Genomic DNA, 19,061 nt, shown 5'->3' on the forward strand with positions numbered 1-19,061 from the left:
CAGTTTCTAAGTACTTAAATATAACCTACTCAGTCAGTATAATATTCCTTGTATTTATTTTTTTCCGGAATGTGTATTTGGTATTAGATAGGCAATCTAATTGACAATCCTAGGGGAGATTTCTCTTACTTTCAAGTTTCCTTAATGGCATATACTTCTTTGAGTAGGGTTGACGCTTACTGGACTACTCCTATATATTTCTCAATTTGTTTTGACACATTCTTTGGGCACATTTAAAAAATTAATTAATTAAAGTACTACTCTGCTGTTTGAATCTGGTGAAAGATTAGTGACAAGCTACCAAGGAGACAGTTATGCAGGCATGTGCCCACATTTCTAGCATTTTTTAAAAACTAACTTAGGAGTATTACAACTGGTAATGAGAGCCCTGTGAACTATATAGTGACACATTTCTCTAAATAAAATATTAAACTCCTGATAAGCAGGAGCCTTCTTGCTTGCTGTTTACAAATAGATTAGAGAAGCAAGTTTTTTGGTCGTAAGGGGCTACATATGTAAGTCTCCTGACCTCATAGCTTCCAGATTAGCATGAAGAGACAGGAAGCAGCTTCTATCTCTCCACTATCAAGGGAAACTGCTGGCACTAAGTCTTGCTTGGTGATTCTGCAGACACTAGAGAAAACTGTTGTGATTGAATGAAACTGTGTACTTGGTTATATTAGAATTTATGACCATAGAGATATTTTCTGGGATGACATCATATATAATCTCCACTACTTATGATCACAGCCTTCTAGAATATGTGATGCTGGTATTGATAATATCAAGTAAATATCTTAAGTGGTGTTCTCATAAGTACATAAATTTATCAGACAGACATCAATAAAATAGTCTATTCCGTTTTGGGCGGGGGCAGGGGTTAAATTTTCTGATCATCAGTGAATCATTTTCCAGAAGATCCATTTCACAGATTGTGAGAAAAATAAAATATTCAGGTGAGAGTTCTTCTATACATTATAAATACACCAACTGGGTACGTTTTTCTGGCAACCCTGATCAGTCATGTAAGCTCCTTCACAGAAAATGGTAATTAGTGTCTGAGGCAGGCTGAAAATAAAAGAATGGACTGGGTATCTGTCAATCTGTCCATCTTTCTTGTTTTTTTGGTACAGAGCTCCGTTTCTTTCCACAGTGGGAAATCTTCACATTTTATTTTAAAAGATAGTAATCAACTCATCAGAAATGTAAAAAGAAATAAACTGATCATTTGCCATATAAGTGTAGTTGATGGAAGGAAGTAAACTTAACTTTGTGTTGAGAATAAAGGAAACAGAAATGGTTGGTTTCTTAAAGGCAGTACATACAGTCCCTTCTGTCATGTTGCAATTGTAATTAAAACTATGTTTAGATTCTCCTTCACATTATGGAAAGAAGTTTATCAAGTTTATAAGAAGTGATTATCGTTATTTCCATTTTTAAGGAAGATTATCTCTTATCAGACATTGGAATTAGAGGTTTCAGGTTCAAGCATTTCTTGGGAATTTTGAGATATACATATGTGTGTGTGTGTATATATATATATATATATATATATATATATATATGTATATATATATGTTTAAATGGTGAATATAAAATGTAAATATAAACATCTCATTATTGAGACATGTGTGTATGTATATCTTGAAGTACATGTTGCATGATGGCTTGTATTTTAACTATAGTATGTTACATTAGATTATATGAGGAATCTTTCTTTGTAGTGCAATTAGTCTTCCCATGTTTTGAATATTAAAGGTTTATATACAGGATTTTTGAACCATGATTTATTCTTGTGATATTCTGTCCCCTGAATTCGAGAGGGAGTCATTATCTTCAGTTTTCTAGCCACATATTAGCTCACGAGTATCTGAAGGAAAGTTCAATACCTAGGCTTACACAGCAAATGAAACATCCATCATTAAAAAAATACAAAAAAAATCATGAGTGTGGGGAGATCTGTCAGGAGATAGAATGGAAGGAGAAAGTGACAAAAACAATCATCAAATGCGTTGTATTTTAATGTAGAATTCTCGAAGAGCAAATTACTCAAAAAAGAATGACAAAAGGAGAAAATATGCTTCAAACATTATTGTTTCTTAAAAACACTTCTAATAATACCAGAATGCTTGATAGGAAGACATTATTCTAATTATTTGGCTAAACTAAAGGAAAAAAGGATCGCCTTTTTGGTTACTTGTGTGATATATAGTTTGCGGGTTTTCTACAGGAGCTACTGGAATGAGGTTATTGAATATTTTAGTACAGGGAGATAGACAACAGAAAATTTTACTAAGTCAAACAATATTTTTGTTTATATTCTGGAAAGATTTTTCCATGTAATTAATTAAAATAAAAAATCTTGAAATAATTTCCTTTGTGTATTATGGGAAAAATCAAAGCAAAATAGTTACTCCTTAACTAAATTCAGGTAAGAAATATTGATACAGGTGGCTTTCTGTAAGTGCTGCGGTGCTTAGACTTAGCAATGGATGTGTCCTTTTTTGCTCTCGGGCAGGAAGAACGTGGTTTTACCACAACACCAACTACAATGCAAATTAAACTAACAGATATTTGATTCTCTTTATAGAAATAAGAAATTTAAGATAAAACGTCATTCCATTGGCTTACCTGTGGATTAGTTATGAAGTGGATGCATTCAGGTCTGACAACACTGCTGCTCCCAAGTCCATTTACCTATACTGGCCGATGGGACATGTTGTTGCCACCTTTCGGTAAGACCTAGAGTTCAGACCTGTGATCACAAGATGATAACTTCAGAAATTGTGGGTCAAATTAATGGAGTGTAATTCATTTCCCAGTGAATGAGTATATTCATTCTAATATTCTCCAATTAGAAAACAATAATCAGGCTATGGCTATTGGTGACCATTGAAGAGTGTGTATCTATCTAGTAACTCCTTTCACCAAATGCTTTCATCATCCCAAAATGTTTGCAAAAATAGAGTCAATTTTAGTCTGATTGTATACAGGATGCCAACTCAACTTTCCCCCTTCTATGATGATCCTACATTTTCTATACTTTTCATTATATCCATTTCCACATGTAGGTAGGTACTTTATGGTTTTTTTGTTTTGTTTTTGTTTTTTGTTTTGTTGTTTGTTTGGGTTTTTCTGTTCTCCTTATATCTTTATTTGTTCAGGTTAGAGATTGCAGTTTAATTTCTGCTTGTCATTTCCTTAAGATCTACAAATTCTGCTCCCATATTTGTCCAGAACCTATCATCGTCTCCCACCAGGAAAGAGAGCATTCTTCTTCAAAAGGAGGGAGGGCAAGGCCAGGCAGTTCCCCAGAAAGCAAGAGCGGGTAACTCCCCACAAGGGAGAGGGCACGGGGACTAGCTTGACGGTTCTACTCCAAGTAAAAGACAGATAAACAATGGCAAAGGCAGGATGCTGGGGTATTCTCAAGTTGTCCCCACCTCCTGTTTAGCATTCTAGGGTTTGGAAACCTGCAGGATATACAGAACCAGTACAGCACTGAACAGAATCTGATGGCAGCATGAAGAAGCCAAGAAAGGCGCTGCATGGCAGTCCTCAGGCCTCCTTGACTCCGACACAACAGGATCTGTGTCCAGGTGTGCCTCCATGATTACACAGGTTATGCAAAAGGTTGCTAAGCATCGAAAGGAGAGCCATTTAGGTCACTAGACTGCAGAACAAGGTTCCCAAGAACAATATGACTAAAATAGGAGGACCTGTAGTGCTCAAGCACGTCCTAAGAGGCGGCCCCCAAGGTCTGCAAGCTGTCAAGGACATCAGTGCTATCTTTGCCATCACTGCCACTGTCATCTCCAACCAGGTTCTCCTGCTGATAGGCCTCTTCGGAACCAGGAAGTGTGCTACCCTGATTCTCCTTGGAACCAAAAACCACATACCTGCCTTTCTTCAGCTCCAGTTGCCTTCTCAGCTCATCTGCCATCTGTGAGAGATCTCGCTTCAGAGCATACGCATCTTCGCCATCTGCATAGTACTTGGGCTCCACCTCACTAACCTGCAAGTTCAGGGTGTTGGAACAGAGGTGCAAGGCTGCTCAGTTGCTCTTCCTGGCATGCAGGGAGACATACTTTGCACTGAAGTTCTCTATCATGGCCTGGGAGGCCTGGTCCATTAGCTTCTTGGCCAGGCCAAAGCTTAGGTGGCAGCGCTTCACAGCCAGTGGGGTGATGTGTCCATGAGGGACGTTATCAGGATCCTCTTCCATTTTGGCCAGAACATAACCCACAATCTTCCCAACCTCATCCTCAGCAATGTAGGAGAGCTGGGCCACGAGAGGCCATGATAGTAGTATTTCATCTGGTTGTTCTCGGGCAGGCAGAGGAGGTTGCAGTGTTGTATGTTTATCAGGTCATATGGCCGAGCCCAGCACTTGTTCATATTGGCGGCAGAAAAGCCTATCAGACTCGGGAGAATCAGAGAGGATGCCACAGAGCACAAGAGACACCAGCACCATTTGCTTTAAGACACCTGTTTTATCCAAACGGAACTCATACAAGATGAGGAAGATTTCTCACTATCTTCCATTTCGTTTCGGCGATGCTGTACAGAACTTTGTCTATCTTCACACAAGTGGAGTCCTAGTCGTGTCCGAAGTAAATGACGACCACGCAGTCCTCGTCTGAAAGGATTGGCTGGTCTACCTGCCAGCCATTGTTTAAATGCGGAAGCATGTACAACATCTTGAACGTGTTTGCGAAGCATGACCTGGCGAGCTACCTCTAACCTCGTGTGAGCCCACAGGGCCGGACCAACGGACCCTCCACCCAGCACCAGTGTGCTTTAAGTTTTGATCTGTGATGTTCAAGACTCCACAAGATCCATGGGGCAGGACAGAGGTGCATTGTCCTAGAAGAATGTGGATAAGACAAGATCTTATTTATCCTAGACATTCTTCTTCCCAAAATGATCTGATTTTATCTGTATCTTAAAAGTACACAGATCTATCTCTTCCCAATAATATTGTGTAGTATAATTAAATTTGAAAAATACTTTATGTACTCGCACATTTTCTTAAAAATTAGTATTTAGTTGAATGAGAAAAGTTACTCATGCAATACCCAATTATTTGAATGTCTCTGTAGCAGAATATCACTGATTTTTATAGTCAACTAAAAAGGACTGGTATCATTACACCATCAGAGTCAGGTATAATTTTCAGAGTTCAGGAAAATTTCAAATTTACATTCTAATCTTTCATTAGAAGATGTGCTCATGGCATATTGATATTATATTGAGTGTAGTTGATGGAATCACAGGGATTGTGTAGCATGTGCCTTCTTCTCTAATCAATCATACATCAAAATTCAAATTTTTTCCACATGAAAAGTTCATCCATACTCCAAATTTGAGCTCTTTTCATTCTTCTATCCAAATTCTTAGTGTCATCACAAAGTTGACTCAAATAACACAAACACAAGTTTTATGAGCATTCTAGGCTCTGTGACTTTGGTCTTTACAAGGAAAAGCATTTGTCATAGACTCTGACAAAAGAGAAAATCACCTTTTGTTCTCTGAATGTTTTCTATTCCTCTGGTCAAATCTCAAAAGATTGTTATTTAATGCTTATGGTTTCTCTCTTATCAAAGATGAGAAATATTATATTTAGGGATGGTAAAGTGTCACATGACAGCACGGCAGTACAAAAATTAGGTCATTTAGTGGTAGAATCATGTAGAGACTGCCAAATATACCTATACCATAATTGATGGCCACAGACATAAGTTATTTTTATGCATAATAACCTTAAGAATTTTACTATTTATCATGACTCTAATTTTTTTCAATTTCACAGTTCCATGGAACAGACCATTTGGTGGTATTTCTTTCTTTCTTTTTTTTTTTTTTTTTAGTTTCTTTTTTTTTTTTTATTAACTTGAGTATTTCTTATATACATTTCAAGTGTAATTCCCTTTCCTGGTTTCCGGGCAAACATCCCCCTCCCCCCTCCCCTTCCTTATGGGTGTTCCCCTCCCAACCCTCCCCCCATTGCCGCCCTCCCCCCATAGACTAGTTCACTGGGGGTTCAGTCTTAGCAGGACCCAGGGCTTCCCCTTCCACTGGTGCTCTTACTAGGATATTCATTGCTACCTATGGGGTCAGAGTCCAGGGTCAGTCCATGTATAGTCTTTAGGTAGTGGCTTAGTCCCTGGAAGCTCTGGTTGCTTGGCATTGTTGTACTTTTGGGGTCTCGAGCCCCTTCAAGCTCTTCCAGTTCTTTCTCTGATTCCTTCAATAGGGGACCTATTCTCAGTTCAGTGGTTTGCTGCTGGCATTCGCCTCTGTATTTGCTGTATTCTGGCTGTGTCTCTCAGGAGCGATCTACATCCGGCTCCTGTCGGTCTGCACTTCTTTGCTTCATCCATCTTGTCTAATTGGGTGGCTGTATATGTATGGGCCACATGTGGGGCAGGTTCTGAATGGGTGTTCCTTCAGTCTCTGTTTTAATCTTTGCCTCTCCCTTCCCTGCCAAGGGTATTCTTTTTCCTCATTTAAAGAAGGAGTGAAGCATTCACATTTTGATCATCCTTCTTGAGTTTCGTTTGTTCTAGGGATCTAGGGTAATTCAAGCATTTGGGCTAATAGCCACTTATCAATGAGTGCATACCATGTATGTCTTTCTGTGATTGGGTTAGCTCACTCAGGATGATATTTTCCAGTTCCAACCATTTGCCTACGAATTTCATAAACTCGTTGTTTTTGATAGCTGAGTAATATTCCATTGTGTAGATGTACCACATTTTCTGTATCCATTCCTCTGTTGAAGGGCATCTGGGTTCTTTCCAGCTTCTGGCTATTATAAATAAGGCTGCGATGAACATAGTGGAGCACGTGTCTCTTTTATATGTTGAGGCATCGTTTGGGTATATGCCCAAGAGAGGTATAGCTGGATCCTCAGGCAGTTCAATGTCCAATTTTCTGAGGAACCTCCAGACTGATTTCCAGAATGGTTTTACCAGTCTGCAATCCCACCAACAATGGAGGAGTGTTCCTCTTTCTCCACATCCTCGCCAGCATCTGCTGTCACCTGAGTTTTTGATCTTAGCCAATCGCACTGGTGTGAGGTGAAATCTCAGGGTTGTTTTGATTTGCATTCCCCTTATGACTAAAGATGTTGAACATTTCTTTAGGTGTTTCTCAGCCATTCGGCATTCCTCAGCTGTGAATTCTTTGTTTAGCTCTGAACCCCATTTTTTAATAGGGTTATTTGTTTCCCTGCGGTCTAACTTCTTAAGTTCTTTGTATATTTTGGATATAAGGCCTCTATCTCTTGTAGGATTGGTAAAGATCTTTTCCCAATCTGTTGGTTGCCGTTTTGTCCTAACCACAGTGTCCTTTGCCTTACAGAAGCTTTGCAGTTTTATGAGATCCCATTTGTCGATTCTTGATCTTAGAGCATAAGCCATTGGTGTTTTGTTCAGGAAATTTTTTCCAGTGCCCATGTGTTCCAGATATTTCCCTAGTTTTTCTTCTATTAGTTTGAGTGTGTCTGGTTTGATGTGGAGGTCCTTGATCCACTTGGACTTAAGCTTTTTACAGGGTGATAAGCATGGATCGATCTGCATTCTTATACATGTTGCCCTCCAGTTGAACCAGCACCATTTGCTGAAAATGCTATCTTTTTTCCATTGGATGGTTTTGGCTCCTTTGTCAAAAATCAAGTGACCATAGGTGTGTGGGTTCATTACTGCGTCTTCAATTCTATTCCATTGGTCTATCTGTCTGTCCCTGTACCAATACCATGCAGTTTTTATCACTATTGCTCTGTAATACTGCTTGAGTTCAGGGATAGTGATTCCCCCTGAAGTCCTTTTATTGTTGAGGATAGCTTTAGCTATCCTGGGTTTTTTGTTATTCCAGATGAATTTGCAAATTGTTCTGTCTAACTCTTTGAAGAATTGGATTGGTATTTTGATGGGGATTGCATTGAATCTGTAGATTGCTTTTGGTAAAATGGCCATTTTTACTATATTAATCCTGCCAATCCATGAGCATGGTAGATCTTTCCATCTTCTGAGGTCTTCTTCAATTTCTTTCCTCAGTGTCTTGAAGTTCTTATTGTACAGATCTTTTACTTGCTTGGTTAAAGTCACACCGAGGTACTTTATATTATTTGGGTCTATTATGAAGGGTGTCGTTTCCCTAATTTCTTTCTCGGCTTGTTTCTCTTTTGTATAGAGGAAGGCAACTGATTTATTTGAGTTAATTTTATACCCAGCCACTTTGCTGAAGTTGTTTATCAGCTTTAGTAGTTCTCTGGTGGAACTTTTGGGATCACTTAAATATACTATCATGTCATCTGCAAATAGTGATATTCTGACCTCTTCTTTTCCGATCTGTATCCCCTTGACCTCCTTTTGTTGTCTGATTGCTCTGGCTAGAACTTCAAGAACTATATTGAATAAGTAGGGAGAGAGTGGGCAGCCTTGTCTAGTCCCTGATTTTAGTGGGATTGCTTCAAGTTTCTCTCCATTTAGTTTAATGTTAGCAACTGGTTTGCTGTATATGGCTTTTACTATGTTTAGGTATGGGCCGTGAATTCCTATTCTTTCCAGGACTTTTATCATGAAGGGGTGTTGAATTTTGTCAAATGCTTTCTCAGCATCTAATGAAATGATCATGTGGTTCTGTTCTTTCAGTTTGTTTATATAATGGATCACGTTGATGGTTTTCCGTATATTAAACCATCCCTGCATGCCTGGGATGAAGCCTACTTGATCATGGTGGATGGTTGTTTTGATGTGCTCTTGAATTCGGTTTGCCAGAATTTTATTGAGTATTTTTGCGTCGATATTCATAAGGGAAATTGGTCTGAAGTTCTCTTTCTTTGTTGTGTCTTTGAGTGGTTTAGGTATAAGAGTAATTGTGGCTTCGTAGAAGGAATTCGGTAGGGCTCCATCTGTTTCAATTTTGTGGAATAGTTTGGATAATATTGGTATGAGGTCTTCTATGAAGGTTTGATAGAATTCTGCACTAAACCCGTCTGGACCTGGGCTCTTTTTGGTTGGGAGACCTTTAATGACTGCTTCTATTTCCTTAGGAGTTATGGGGTTGTTTAACTGGCTTATCTGTTCCTGATTTAACTTCGATACCTGGTATCTGTCTAGGAAATTGTCCATTTCCTGAAGATTTTCAAATTTTGTTGAATATAGGTTTTTATAGTAAGATCTGATGATTTTTTGAATTTCCTCTGAATCTGTAGTTATGTCTCCCTTTTCATTTCTGATTTTGTTCATTTGGACGCACTCTCTGTGTCCTCTCGTTAGTCTGGCTAAGGGTTTATCTATTTTGTTGATTTTCTCAAAGAACCAACTTTTGGTTCTGTTGATTCTTTCTATGGTCCTTTTTGTTTCTACTTGGTTGATTTCAGCTCTGAGTTTGATTATTTCCTGCCTTCTACTCCTCCTGGGTGTATTTGCTTCTTTTTGTTCTAGAGCTTTTACGTGTGCTGTCAAGCTGCTGACATATGCTCTTTCCTGTTTCTTTCTGCAGGCACTCAGTGCTATGAGTTTTCCTCTTAGCACAGCTTTCATTGTGTCCCATAAGTTTGGGTATGTTGTATCTTCATTTTCATTAAATTCTAAAAAGTTTTTAATTTCTTTCTTTATTTCTTCCTTGACCAGGTTATCATTGAGTAGAGCATTGTTCAATTTCCACGTATATGTGGGCATTCTACCCTTATTGTTATTGAAGACCAGTTTTAGGCCGTGGTGGTCCGATAGCACGCATGGGATTATTTCTATCTTTCTGTACCTGTTGAGGCCCGTTTTTTGACCAATTATATGGTCAATTTTGGAGAAAGTGCCATGAGGAGCTGAGAAGAAGGTATATCCTTTTGCTTTAGGATAGAATGTTCTATAAATATCTGTTAAGTCCATTTGGCTCATGACTTCTCTTAGTCTGTCGACATCACTGTTTAATTTCTGTTTCCATGATCTGTCCATTGATGAGAGTGGGGTGTTGAAATCTCCCACTATTATTGTGTGAGGTGCAATGTGTGTTTTGAGCTTTAGTAAGGTTTCTTTTATGTATGTAGGTGCCCTTGTATTTGGGGCATAGATATTTAGGATTGAGAGTTCATCTTGGTGGATTTTTCCTTTGATGAATATGAAGTGTCCTTCCTTATCTTTTTTGATGACTTTTAGTTGGAAATTGATTTTATTTGATATTAGAATGGCTACTCCAGCTTGCTTCTTCTGACCATTTGCTTGGAAAGTTGTTTTCCAGCCTTTCACTCTGAGGTAGTGTCTGTCTTTGTCTCTGAGGTGTGTTTCCTGTAGGCAGCAGAATGCAGGGTCCTCGTTGCGTATCCAGTTTGTTAATCTATGTCTTTTTATTGGGGAGTTGAGGCCATTGATATTGAGAGATATTAAGGAATAGTGATTATTGTTTCCCTTTATATTCATATTTGGATGTGAGGTTATGTTTGTGTGCTTTCATTCTCTTTGTTTTGTTGCCAAGACGATTAGTTTCTTGCTTCTTCTAGGGTATAGCTTGCCTCCTTATGTTGGGCTTTACCATTTATTATCCTTTGTAGTGCTGGATTTGTAGAAAGATATTGTGTAAATTTGGTTTTGTCATGGAATATCTTGGTTTCTCCATCAATGTTAATTGAGAGTTTTGCTGGATACAGTAACCTGGGCTGGCATTTGTGTTCTCTTAGGGTCTATATGACATCAGTCCAGGATCTTCTGGCCTTCATAGTTTCTGGCGAGAAGTCTGGTGTGATTCCGATAGGTCTCCCTTTATATGTTACTTGACCTTTTTCCCTTACTGCTTTTAATATTCTTTCTTTATTTTGTGCGTTTGGTGTTTTGACAATTATGTGATGGGAGGTGTTTCTTTTCTGGTCCAATCTATTTGGAGTTCTGTAGGCTTCTTGTATGTCTATGGGTATCTCTTTTTTTAGGTTAGGGAAGTTTTCTTCTATGATTTTGTTGAAGATATTTACTGGTCCTTTGAGCTGGGAGTCTTCACCCTCTTCTATACCTATTATCCTTAGGTTTGATCTTCTCATTGAGTCCTGGATTTCCTGTATGTTTTGGACCAGTAGCTTTTTCCGCTTTACATTATCTTTGACAGTTGAGTCAATGATTTCTATGGAATCTTCTGCTCCTGAGATTCTCTCTTCCATCTCTTGTATTCTGTTGGTGAAGCTTGTATCTACAGCTCCTTGTCTCTTCTTTTGGTTTTCTATATCCAGGGTTGTTTCCATGTGTTCTTTCTTGATTGCTTCTATTTCCATTTTTAATTCCTTCAACTGTTTGATTGTGTTTTCCTGGAATTCTTTCAGGCATTTTTGTGATTCCTCTCTGTAGGCTTCTACTTGTTTATTAATGTTTTCCTGTGTTTCCCTAAGTGTGTTCATGTCTTTCTTGAAGTCCTCCAGCATCATGATCAAATATGATTTTGAAACTAGATCTTGCTTTTCTGGTGTGTTTGAATATTCCATGTTTGTTTTGGTGGGAGAATTGGGCTCCGATGATGGCATGTAGTCTTGGTTTCTGTTGCTTGGGTTCCTGCGCTTGCCTCTCGCCATCAGATTATCTCTAGTGTTACTTTGTTCTGCTATTTCTGACAGTGGCTAGACTGTCCTATAAGCCTGTGTGTCAGGAGTGCTGTAGACCTGTTTTCCTCTCTTTCAGTCAGTTATGGGGACAGAGTGTTCTGCTTTCAGGCGTGTAGTTTTTCCTCTCTACAGGTCTTCAGCTGTTCCTGTGGGCCTGTGTCTTGAGTTCACCAGGCAGCTTTCTTGCAGCAGAAAATTTGGTCTTACCTGTGGTCCCGAGGCTCAGGTTCGCTCGTGGGGTGCTGCCCAGGGGCTCTCTGCAGCGGCAGCAACCAGGAAGACCTGTGCCGCCCCTTCCGGGAGCTTCAGTGCACCAGGGTTCCAGATGGTCTTTGGCTTTTTCCTCTGGCGTCCGAGATGTGTGTGCAGGGAGCAGTCTCTTCTGGTTTCCCAGACTTGTCTGCCTCTCTGAAGGTTTAGCTCTCCATCCCACGGGATTTGGGTGCAGAGAACTGTTTCGGTGGTATTTCTTTCTACAAAGGTATTTTACTTGTGTTAATATTTTAATTCCTTGGTGATATAGGAATGGTAGTATGTGCTTCGGTATATATATATATATATATATATATATATATATATATATATATATTTGATATTCTGTCTCGAAATCAGTTGTTAATTAGATGGTCAATGGAAAAATTCTTTGCATTCTCCTGTCCATTCCTTATTTTATTTAATTTTGTGGAAGTTCTGCTTTTATTATTTCCTCTTTGCTTTAGAGTAAACAGTACTCTCAAATCTTATTTTAAATTCCACTAAGTAGATGTCACTCTAGCATGCACATTCGACCCATCTGCTGCTTCCTTCTTTGAGATCAAGAAAATTTCTATCCTTCTGTTTGTTTCAGGTACATCATTTTGAGGACTGGCTATACTACTTAGGTCATTGTGTTATTACCTGACTATATCTGTTTCTGAAACATTTTTAGTATTCACCATTCGAATGGTGAATATTGCTGAACTTATTTCCTTATATTGAAAGCTAAGATGATTCTGAAAAAAATGTTAACAGGGATTAGTTTGAAATAAGCTCCTAATTAACTTGCTGTATTGTATATTTTTGTTGCATTTCACAGATCCATTCGTGAAGCCAAGAAACCCAACAAAATGGAACTTCCCATGCAGATATTCACTGAGGATATTGCATGCTGTGACACTGTATGTGAATACAAAACCAAAACTAATATTCCATGTTCATGACTAGGAGAGAGACAGTTTGTAAAGTAATGGAAGATGGAGACATATGAAGAGCATGGATGGGGAGAGCGGGACAAAGGGAGAGAGGGACAGAGGGACAGAGAGACCGAGGGAGAGAATTTAGACAGTATTATGTGGAACTAATAAATTATTTTAAATTAAATTATATTAAATTATCTGTAGTCAAGGCAGACATAGGACTCTCATATGTAATGTGTAGAGAGCAACATGAAACAAGACTGATTCACGTACTAGAGATCCAAAAAGAGGAAATACTTTTTGTTATATCACTGAAAATTGAGCCAAATATTTCCAACAGCATATATTTCCAAGTGAAGTATTATTAGTAGAATTAAACTGCCCCCTCCTGAGTCCTTATTGCTTATATATAGATTTGTGTGTTATTTCCACTATTCCTTATTCATTTTAAAATATTTCTCTAGTAAACAATTTTTATTATATAATATTATCATAAAGCATTACATTTTCTCTCCATACCTAAGTGTTCAATGATATATTAGCTCTTTTTCTCCATTCTGTGCTCTTTCTCTAAGTCTCTTACTATGCATCCTTATACCTTCCTCTGAATACCAGCTACAAAGTCATGGCTTTCATCCTCATGTTTACTTGAATAATCTAGTCATGAGGATATCTTTGTATGTGTCTTCTGTTCAGAAATTTAAATTTAAAAGTGGTATGTGTGTGTGTGTGTGTGTGTGTGTGTGTGTGTTCATCTTTGTGTATGGTGTTTAGGATAAAACTCACAACATCACAATACTATACAGTAGTTCTATCATTGAGATAAACATAAATATCTATTGAATTGTTGTCTATTATTCTCAGGCTTATATTATTCTCCACTTTCCAGTATTGGGTTTAATGCAGATCAAAAATCTAACTACTATGTAACATGTAGAGCATTGAAGACATTTCCTGCTGTAAAGCAGAATAGACTGTAACTCAGGGATCACCACCTCTCTGCCTTTCATAAATGTTAATTGCACGGAGCCATATTGGATTTGGGGCTAGCCGCTTTTTGAACTGCATGGCTCAAAGTGACTACGTGACTCTGGGCTGTTTGGCCACAGATATTCACCTCTAAGATGACTCCCATAAGTCTTAAGATTGTTGAATGAAAGCCTCTCCCATGAATTTACGGCACAGGAAGATAACATTCAAGGGATGCCTCAGCTCCCTTAGCAGATACCAGTTATCTCCACAGTCAACACCCAGTGTCTCCACCACCTGACCTCTTTGCCTCCAGCTATCACTGCCTATATCCTCATCTCCCTCTCCTCTGTGTTTCACAAAGGACACTCCCCCTACATGAAAGCCTTAAAAGCTGTAATGTTCACCCCAATAAATGAGACCTTGACAACAGAACTTTTGCTTGGTCTCCTTCTTCTCTTCACCCTCATTTTGGCCCACAGGTAGAAAGCCTCTTCGGGACCCTGAATAACTGGGTCCCCGCTGACAGGGACAAGTGGCGCCCGAACAGGGACCCCGAAGCAAGGCCGACTAAAGGACGAGGGAGATAAGAGAGCGGCAGCGGGAATCGAGGACTCTTCAGGCCGTATAGCTTGTGCGTCACTGGAGAGGGAGGTAAGGAGCAGTCGAATAATTGTCGTCTAATTGCCATGGGGAAGGTATGGATTTAGGAGGCTTGTTTCATAGGAGAGAAGATTAAGAGTTAAGAAAAAGGATTTAATCAAGTTTTTTTTTTTTTTTGTTTTATTGATGAAAGGTGTCCCTGGTTAATTTTAAGCAGTGTGGGTCTAGCTTAAGTAAAACTTGTAATAAAAAAGGGACAAGGTAATGGTAAAGTGTTTTTGCATATGCGTTCTTTTAGAGTTATATTTTAGTCTTTGGACCCTGATTAGAGATAGTTTACACCCTAGACATGAGAGAGAATGGGTTTGGGAAAAACAGTCCTCCCGGACTCTCCATGGATGCTTTGGAGAAAGAGAAAAACTTTCAGAGCTCTCCTAGGAACAAAAGAAAGGCAGGAGACGTCCTGCCTCTCTGCTGGCTCCTATTGGAGAAATGCTTATTTCTGGTTCTGGGTTCCATAGGTACGATATGTAGGTCCCTTCGGTGGGACACCATCTAGTTTTTTCCCTCTATGTCTATTGTTTGTCCTTGGTGCACCAAGCTGTCCATGTCTGTCAGTTTATGTCTGTGGTTTTTGTTTCTCGTTGTTTAAATGTTTTATGTTTCATGTTCAAAAGAAAAATGGTAACTTGATTTGGTTTTAATTCATTTAAAAAAAAAAAGGGAACAAGTGAATAAAAAACAGTTTTAATCGGCCTTTGGAGCCCTGTACTTGTAGCTAGGAGCCTAGGTCAGCTGAAGAAGCTGCCCGCAGACTGAGCGTCTGCAGGAGCTGATCTTAAAGGCGCCAACAGCTAGCTCCTCAGCTTCTATGGTATGGGAACTGATAGCTGTTTCTCTTAGAAAAATCCCAGATTTATTATTAGACTTAGCAGGTGACAAGGTGCTTGTCTTAAAATCACAGCTAGAAAAGTAAAAATGGTGCTAGGACTAAATATTAAAGACATGTGTAGCCACTTCAATTTTGTTTCTGACTGGTTCTAAATGTATAAATATGCTCTACATGCCTTGGTTATGGACTATTGGCTTTTAAGCTATTGGATATGGTTTAAAAAATGTAACATTGGCAACAGAAAGTTGACATAAAACTGGTAATTTGGATAAAGTCATTCTAGACAACATGTGACATGGGCCAACCTAGGGAAACAGGTTTAAATTGAGGTAATATTTTTATGGAATTCTTATTCTAAAAATAAGGCTTCTAAAAGATTTTAGGGCAATGTCTCTTTGTTGAGGTATTGGAGACCGCACCATCGTGCGTTCATATGTAGGAATTGGCAGTCAAACTTACTAGCATGAAGGACAGACTCGGTGTCTTGGAGACTGGATTTTGGAGACTAGTTTGTTGGAGGTTGAGTTTTGCTTTCCACAAGTTGTGGTTTGCCCTGGAGTTACCTGTATTTTGATGCTAATTCCACTGCCCCAAGGCAGCTGCGTAGTCATGTACTCAGAACTCAGGTGACTTCCCAAAGTTGTGGCTGTGCTCTGGTTTTACAAGGAGAACTTAAAGATTGTGATTAAGGATTGCCAGTGTTACATTGACTAACTCAAACTTATTTATAATTAAAAAAAATCAAACAGGTAGAGACTGTTACAAGATTTATGAAGGATTGATGAGGTTTTGGAACTTGTGAGAGCATTATAGCCAGTTTGCCTACTCCAACTTCCATTTCAAGATAGATTTAGAGGATTGTTTTTATGCAATTTATTTACGTCCTGGCGATTGTGAGTTTTCATTTCGTGAGCTTGCTTATAATTTTAGAGAGCCCATAAAGTGGTATCATTAAAAATTTTACAAAAGAATGGCTAATAGCCTTATATTATGTAATTTTGTCGTTTCTTCAAGTTAGAACATTGAATCTTTCAGTGTATATGGAAATTTTTACTACAAAACTTTGCTCTCAAAATGAGCTTTAATATTTGGGGAGTAGCTATTGCACTACTCCAGAAAAGAATATTTGAAGCTAATTATAAGCTTCTAAGTATATGTTAGTTGGCTAAGTACCTCACATTACCAGAGGACTTAGGTCTTTGTTATGCACATTGGAGATAAAGCTTCAGTTGTGTTAATACAGAATTGTCGACTAGAGTCATGGAAGTATTTTAAAAAGAAACCTGGTAAAACATATCTTATTCCAAACAGCAATTAAATTGGTTATTACAAAATACTGATATTTGGCCTATTACATATACAAATTTCAGGCAAAAGTGATAATTTTACTCTTTACATGCTTTTGTACTTCCTATAAATTTGTGCATGCAACCCATAGAAAATGAGCTTACTGTATTTATAGGTGGTTCATCTAATGAAAAGGCTACATGTATGATTGGATCACTTGTTTATTCTCTTGAGTTTCCCCTGCTTCAGCACAGATTATTAATTAACTGTAGCCAGTTTTTAAAATGTTAAAAAAAATCAAGCTTTCAATTCATATACTGATAGCCAATATGTGCCTTATGATTTACAGTTGATTAAAAAGTTTCCTTTTTTAGATACTACTAGCCCTCAAATTATACAATTACTTAATGCTATATTAGAGGCAGGTTTTCTACTTGCAATCAGTGAGTGATGATTTCAGTGTGAATGTTTGACAACTCAGTGTCCTTTCAGTGCTCTGACTCGGACAACTAAACAAAACTATAGACCCAGCTCTTTGAAAATGGTAATGGAGTTGATAACAAACCCTCACGAATAGAGGAAGACTCCATTTGCTTACTTTCAACTCCCAGCCTCACCCTGCTGGCTCAGGGATTTCTAGTGCGACTAAATCTGGACAGTATTTATAGTATTTGGCATCTCTAATTAATGCTTATGTTTAGGTAAATAAAGCTGGCAGGGGGCTGGAGAGATGGCTTAGTGGTTAAGAGCACTAAGTACTACTGTTCCTTTATAGGCCATTTAAGAACTCAAACTGGATTGCCTGGACCCCTTAGGAAGGGAGGACTATGATACCACGCAGATTATAGGCCTTACATAAGAACAATTAGTCAAAAAATCTCATTCTTTATATCACCAAAACAATAATGCTGGAGATAATAATTTGGTATTAAAGTCAATTTATAAATACAATTGCTCAGTCTCCTCAATTTAATCCTCGAAGTACTTATCTTAATAAATAATATCTTAATGATATCTTAATAAATAAAAAAGGGTGGAGTTACATCCCTGTATGCTATACAATTATTTAATAATACTCCTTTTATTTCCAATTTTAAAATTTGTATGCCAAGGAACACTCTGAATTTATGGCACCTTACAACTAGGCTTACTTCTGCCTAGGTGAAATAGAAAGATCGACATATTGGCATGATCCTGTTCAGATATTTTATATGAGGAAGAGGGAATCTTTGTGTTTTTTCTACAGGATGCTACAGGATTTTGCCAGCTGCCCGAGTGGCTGGTTTGCCATGCTGAGCCTGGGAGCATGAAGATTCAGCTCTTGTGGTTCAGGTCCCTGAAGTCATTCCTCTGCCCTGAGAGGAAGATGGAAGATTCCCCCTCATCTTTTGTCATCACAGAGATTTTGGCACTGCTGCAGTCAGTGTTACCACTGCGTGTGTCCCGCCCCACCGCGGCCTGCGCTTCAACCCTCTGTGCACTGCTGTTTGCTGGAGAAGACTGGACTCCAGCTGTTACCCCTGCCCCCCTCATTCCCCTGGTGACTCTTGCTGCCTTAACTGGTGTTGTCATTTTGCAGTCAGTAGCTTCAAAGGAATGCCACCTGCATGAAGCTGCTGTGGACTAGGGAATTCTGCCCTGGTTCTGCAGATCTCAGACATGGTTCCATTGCCTGCTGCTTGTTCCAGAAAAGAATGACCGATCCTGAACTGTCCTGGGAAAGACCTTGGCACTTTCGCTGCTATTGTAGCAGCCATTACTGCTGCAGCCATTGTGTCTGCAGTGTCTGGAGTTACCCTCCCCCAATCTATTGTTAGGCAAGCACAGTGGGTGAACTTTCTGGAGTAGTAGCTAACAATTGGGAATTCTAAATTTTATTACAGGAGAAGCTTGACTAGGCCCTTGGTGGTATGGCCATAGCAGCTGAGGAGAACCAGATGAAGTGCCCACTACTTATCGGGAGAGGCTCAATTTCCACAATCTCTTATATTAATGCCATCTGGCCCCTACTCTTTCGCCCCTGGGCTCAAATAAGAGGAATGAGAAGATGATCCAATGTAGCTATCCTCAGGGACGGGCAACTTCCTCTGACCCTTGACCAATCTAAGACAGGAACCTTGGGGGCGACAAGGTGATCCTATGATGGATAAGGCTGGGGTTTGAGAGGTCGATCCTAAGACAGAGGTGGCTACACCCCATTTAAACGTTCGGGCCGGTCCAATGCTTCTCTGCCCAGTTTCTCCCCCAATAAACACACACGTATAGCCCAGAATGGTGTGTTACAGCATAAGTTCATTCCTAGCCATTGGGGTGCTGTCCCGACTGCAAGAGTGGCTCACCATGGCCGAGCTAAGCACTCTGTGAGGCATGTTTGATCTCTCTCAGACCACTACTTCCACCTAATGGTTTTTTAAAAAAGAAAAATGGGGGAGATGCACGGAGCCATATTGGATTTGGGGCTAGCTGCTTTTTGAAGTGCATGGCTCAAAGTGACTAGGTGACTCTGGGCTGTTTGGCCACAGATATTCACCCCTAAGATGACTGCCAT

The 19,061-nt window shown here is 39.1% G+C and overlaps 3 pseudogenes across 1 annotated transcript in view; 1 reads left to right on the plus strand and 2 right to left on the minus strand.

Moving 5' to 3' along the window:
* Positions 1 to 3,739: 3,739 nt before the first annotated feature.
* Positions 3,740 to 4,398, minus strand: Naa11-ps10 (N(alpha)-acetyltransferase 11, NatA catalytic subunit, pseudogene 10; annotated as a pseudogene).
* A 25-nt stretch (positions 4,399 to 4,423) lies between these two features.
* LOC134481247 (thioredoxin-like protein 4A) lies at positions 4,424 to 4,776 on the minus strand (annotated as a pseudogene).
* A 1,040-nt stretch (positions 4,777 to 5,816) lies between these two features.
* LOC148001994 (uncharacterized) overlaps positions 5,817 to 19,061 on the plus strand; it is a 741,081-nt pseudogene continuing 727,836 nt past the window's right edge. The window contains exons 1-2 of the transcript XR_015634494.1: positions 5,817 to 5,847; positions 12,656 to 12,744. The product of XR_015634494.1 is annotated as an uncharacterized LOC148001994 (transcript). The remainder of the gene's footprint in view (positions 5,848 to 12,655; positions 12,745 to 19,061) is intronic.

The sequence above is a fragment of the Rattus norvegicus genome, chromosome 12, assembly GCF_021556685.1.
Source record: "Rattus norvegicus strain SHRSP/BbbUtx chromosome 12, alternate assembly SHRSP_T2T, whole genome shotgun sequence".
Lineage (NCBI taxonomy): Eukaryota > Metazoa > Chordata > Mammalia > Rodentia > Muridae > Rattus > Rattus norvegicus.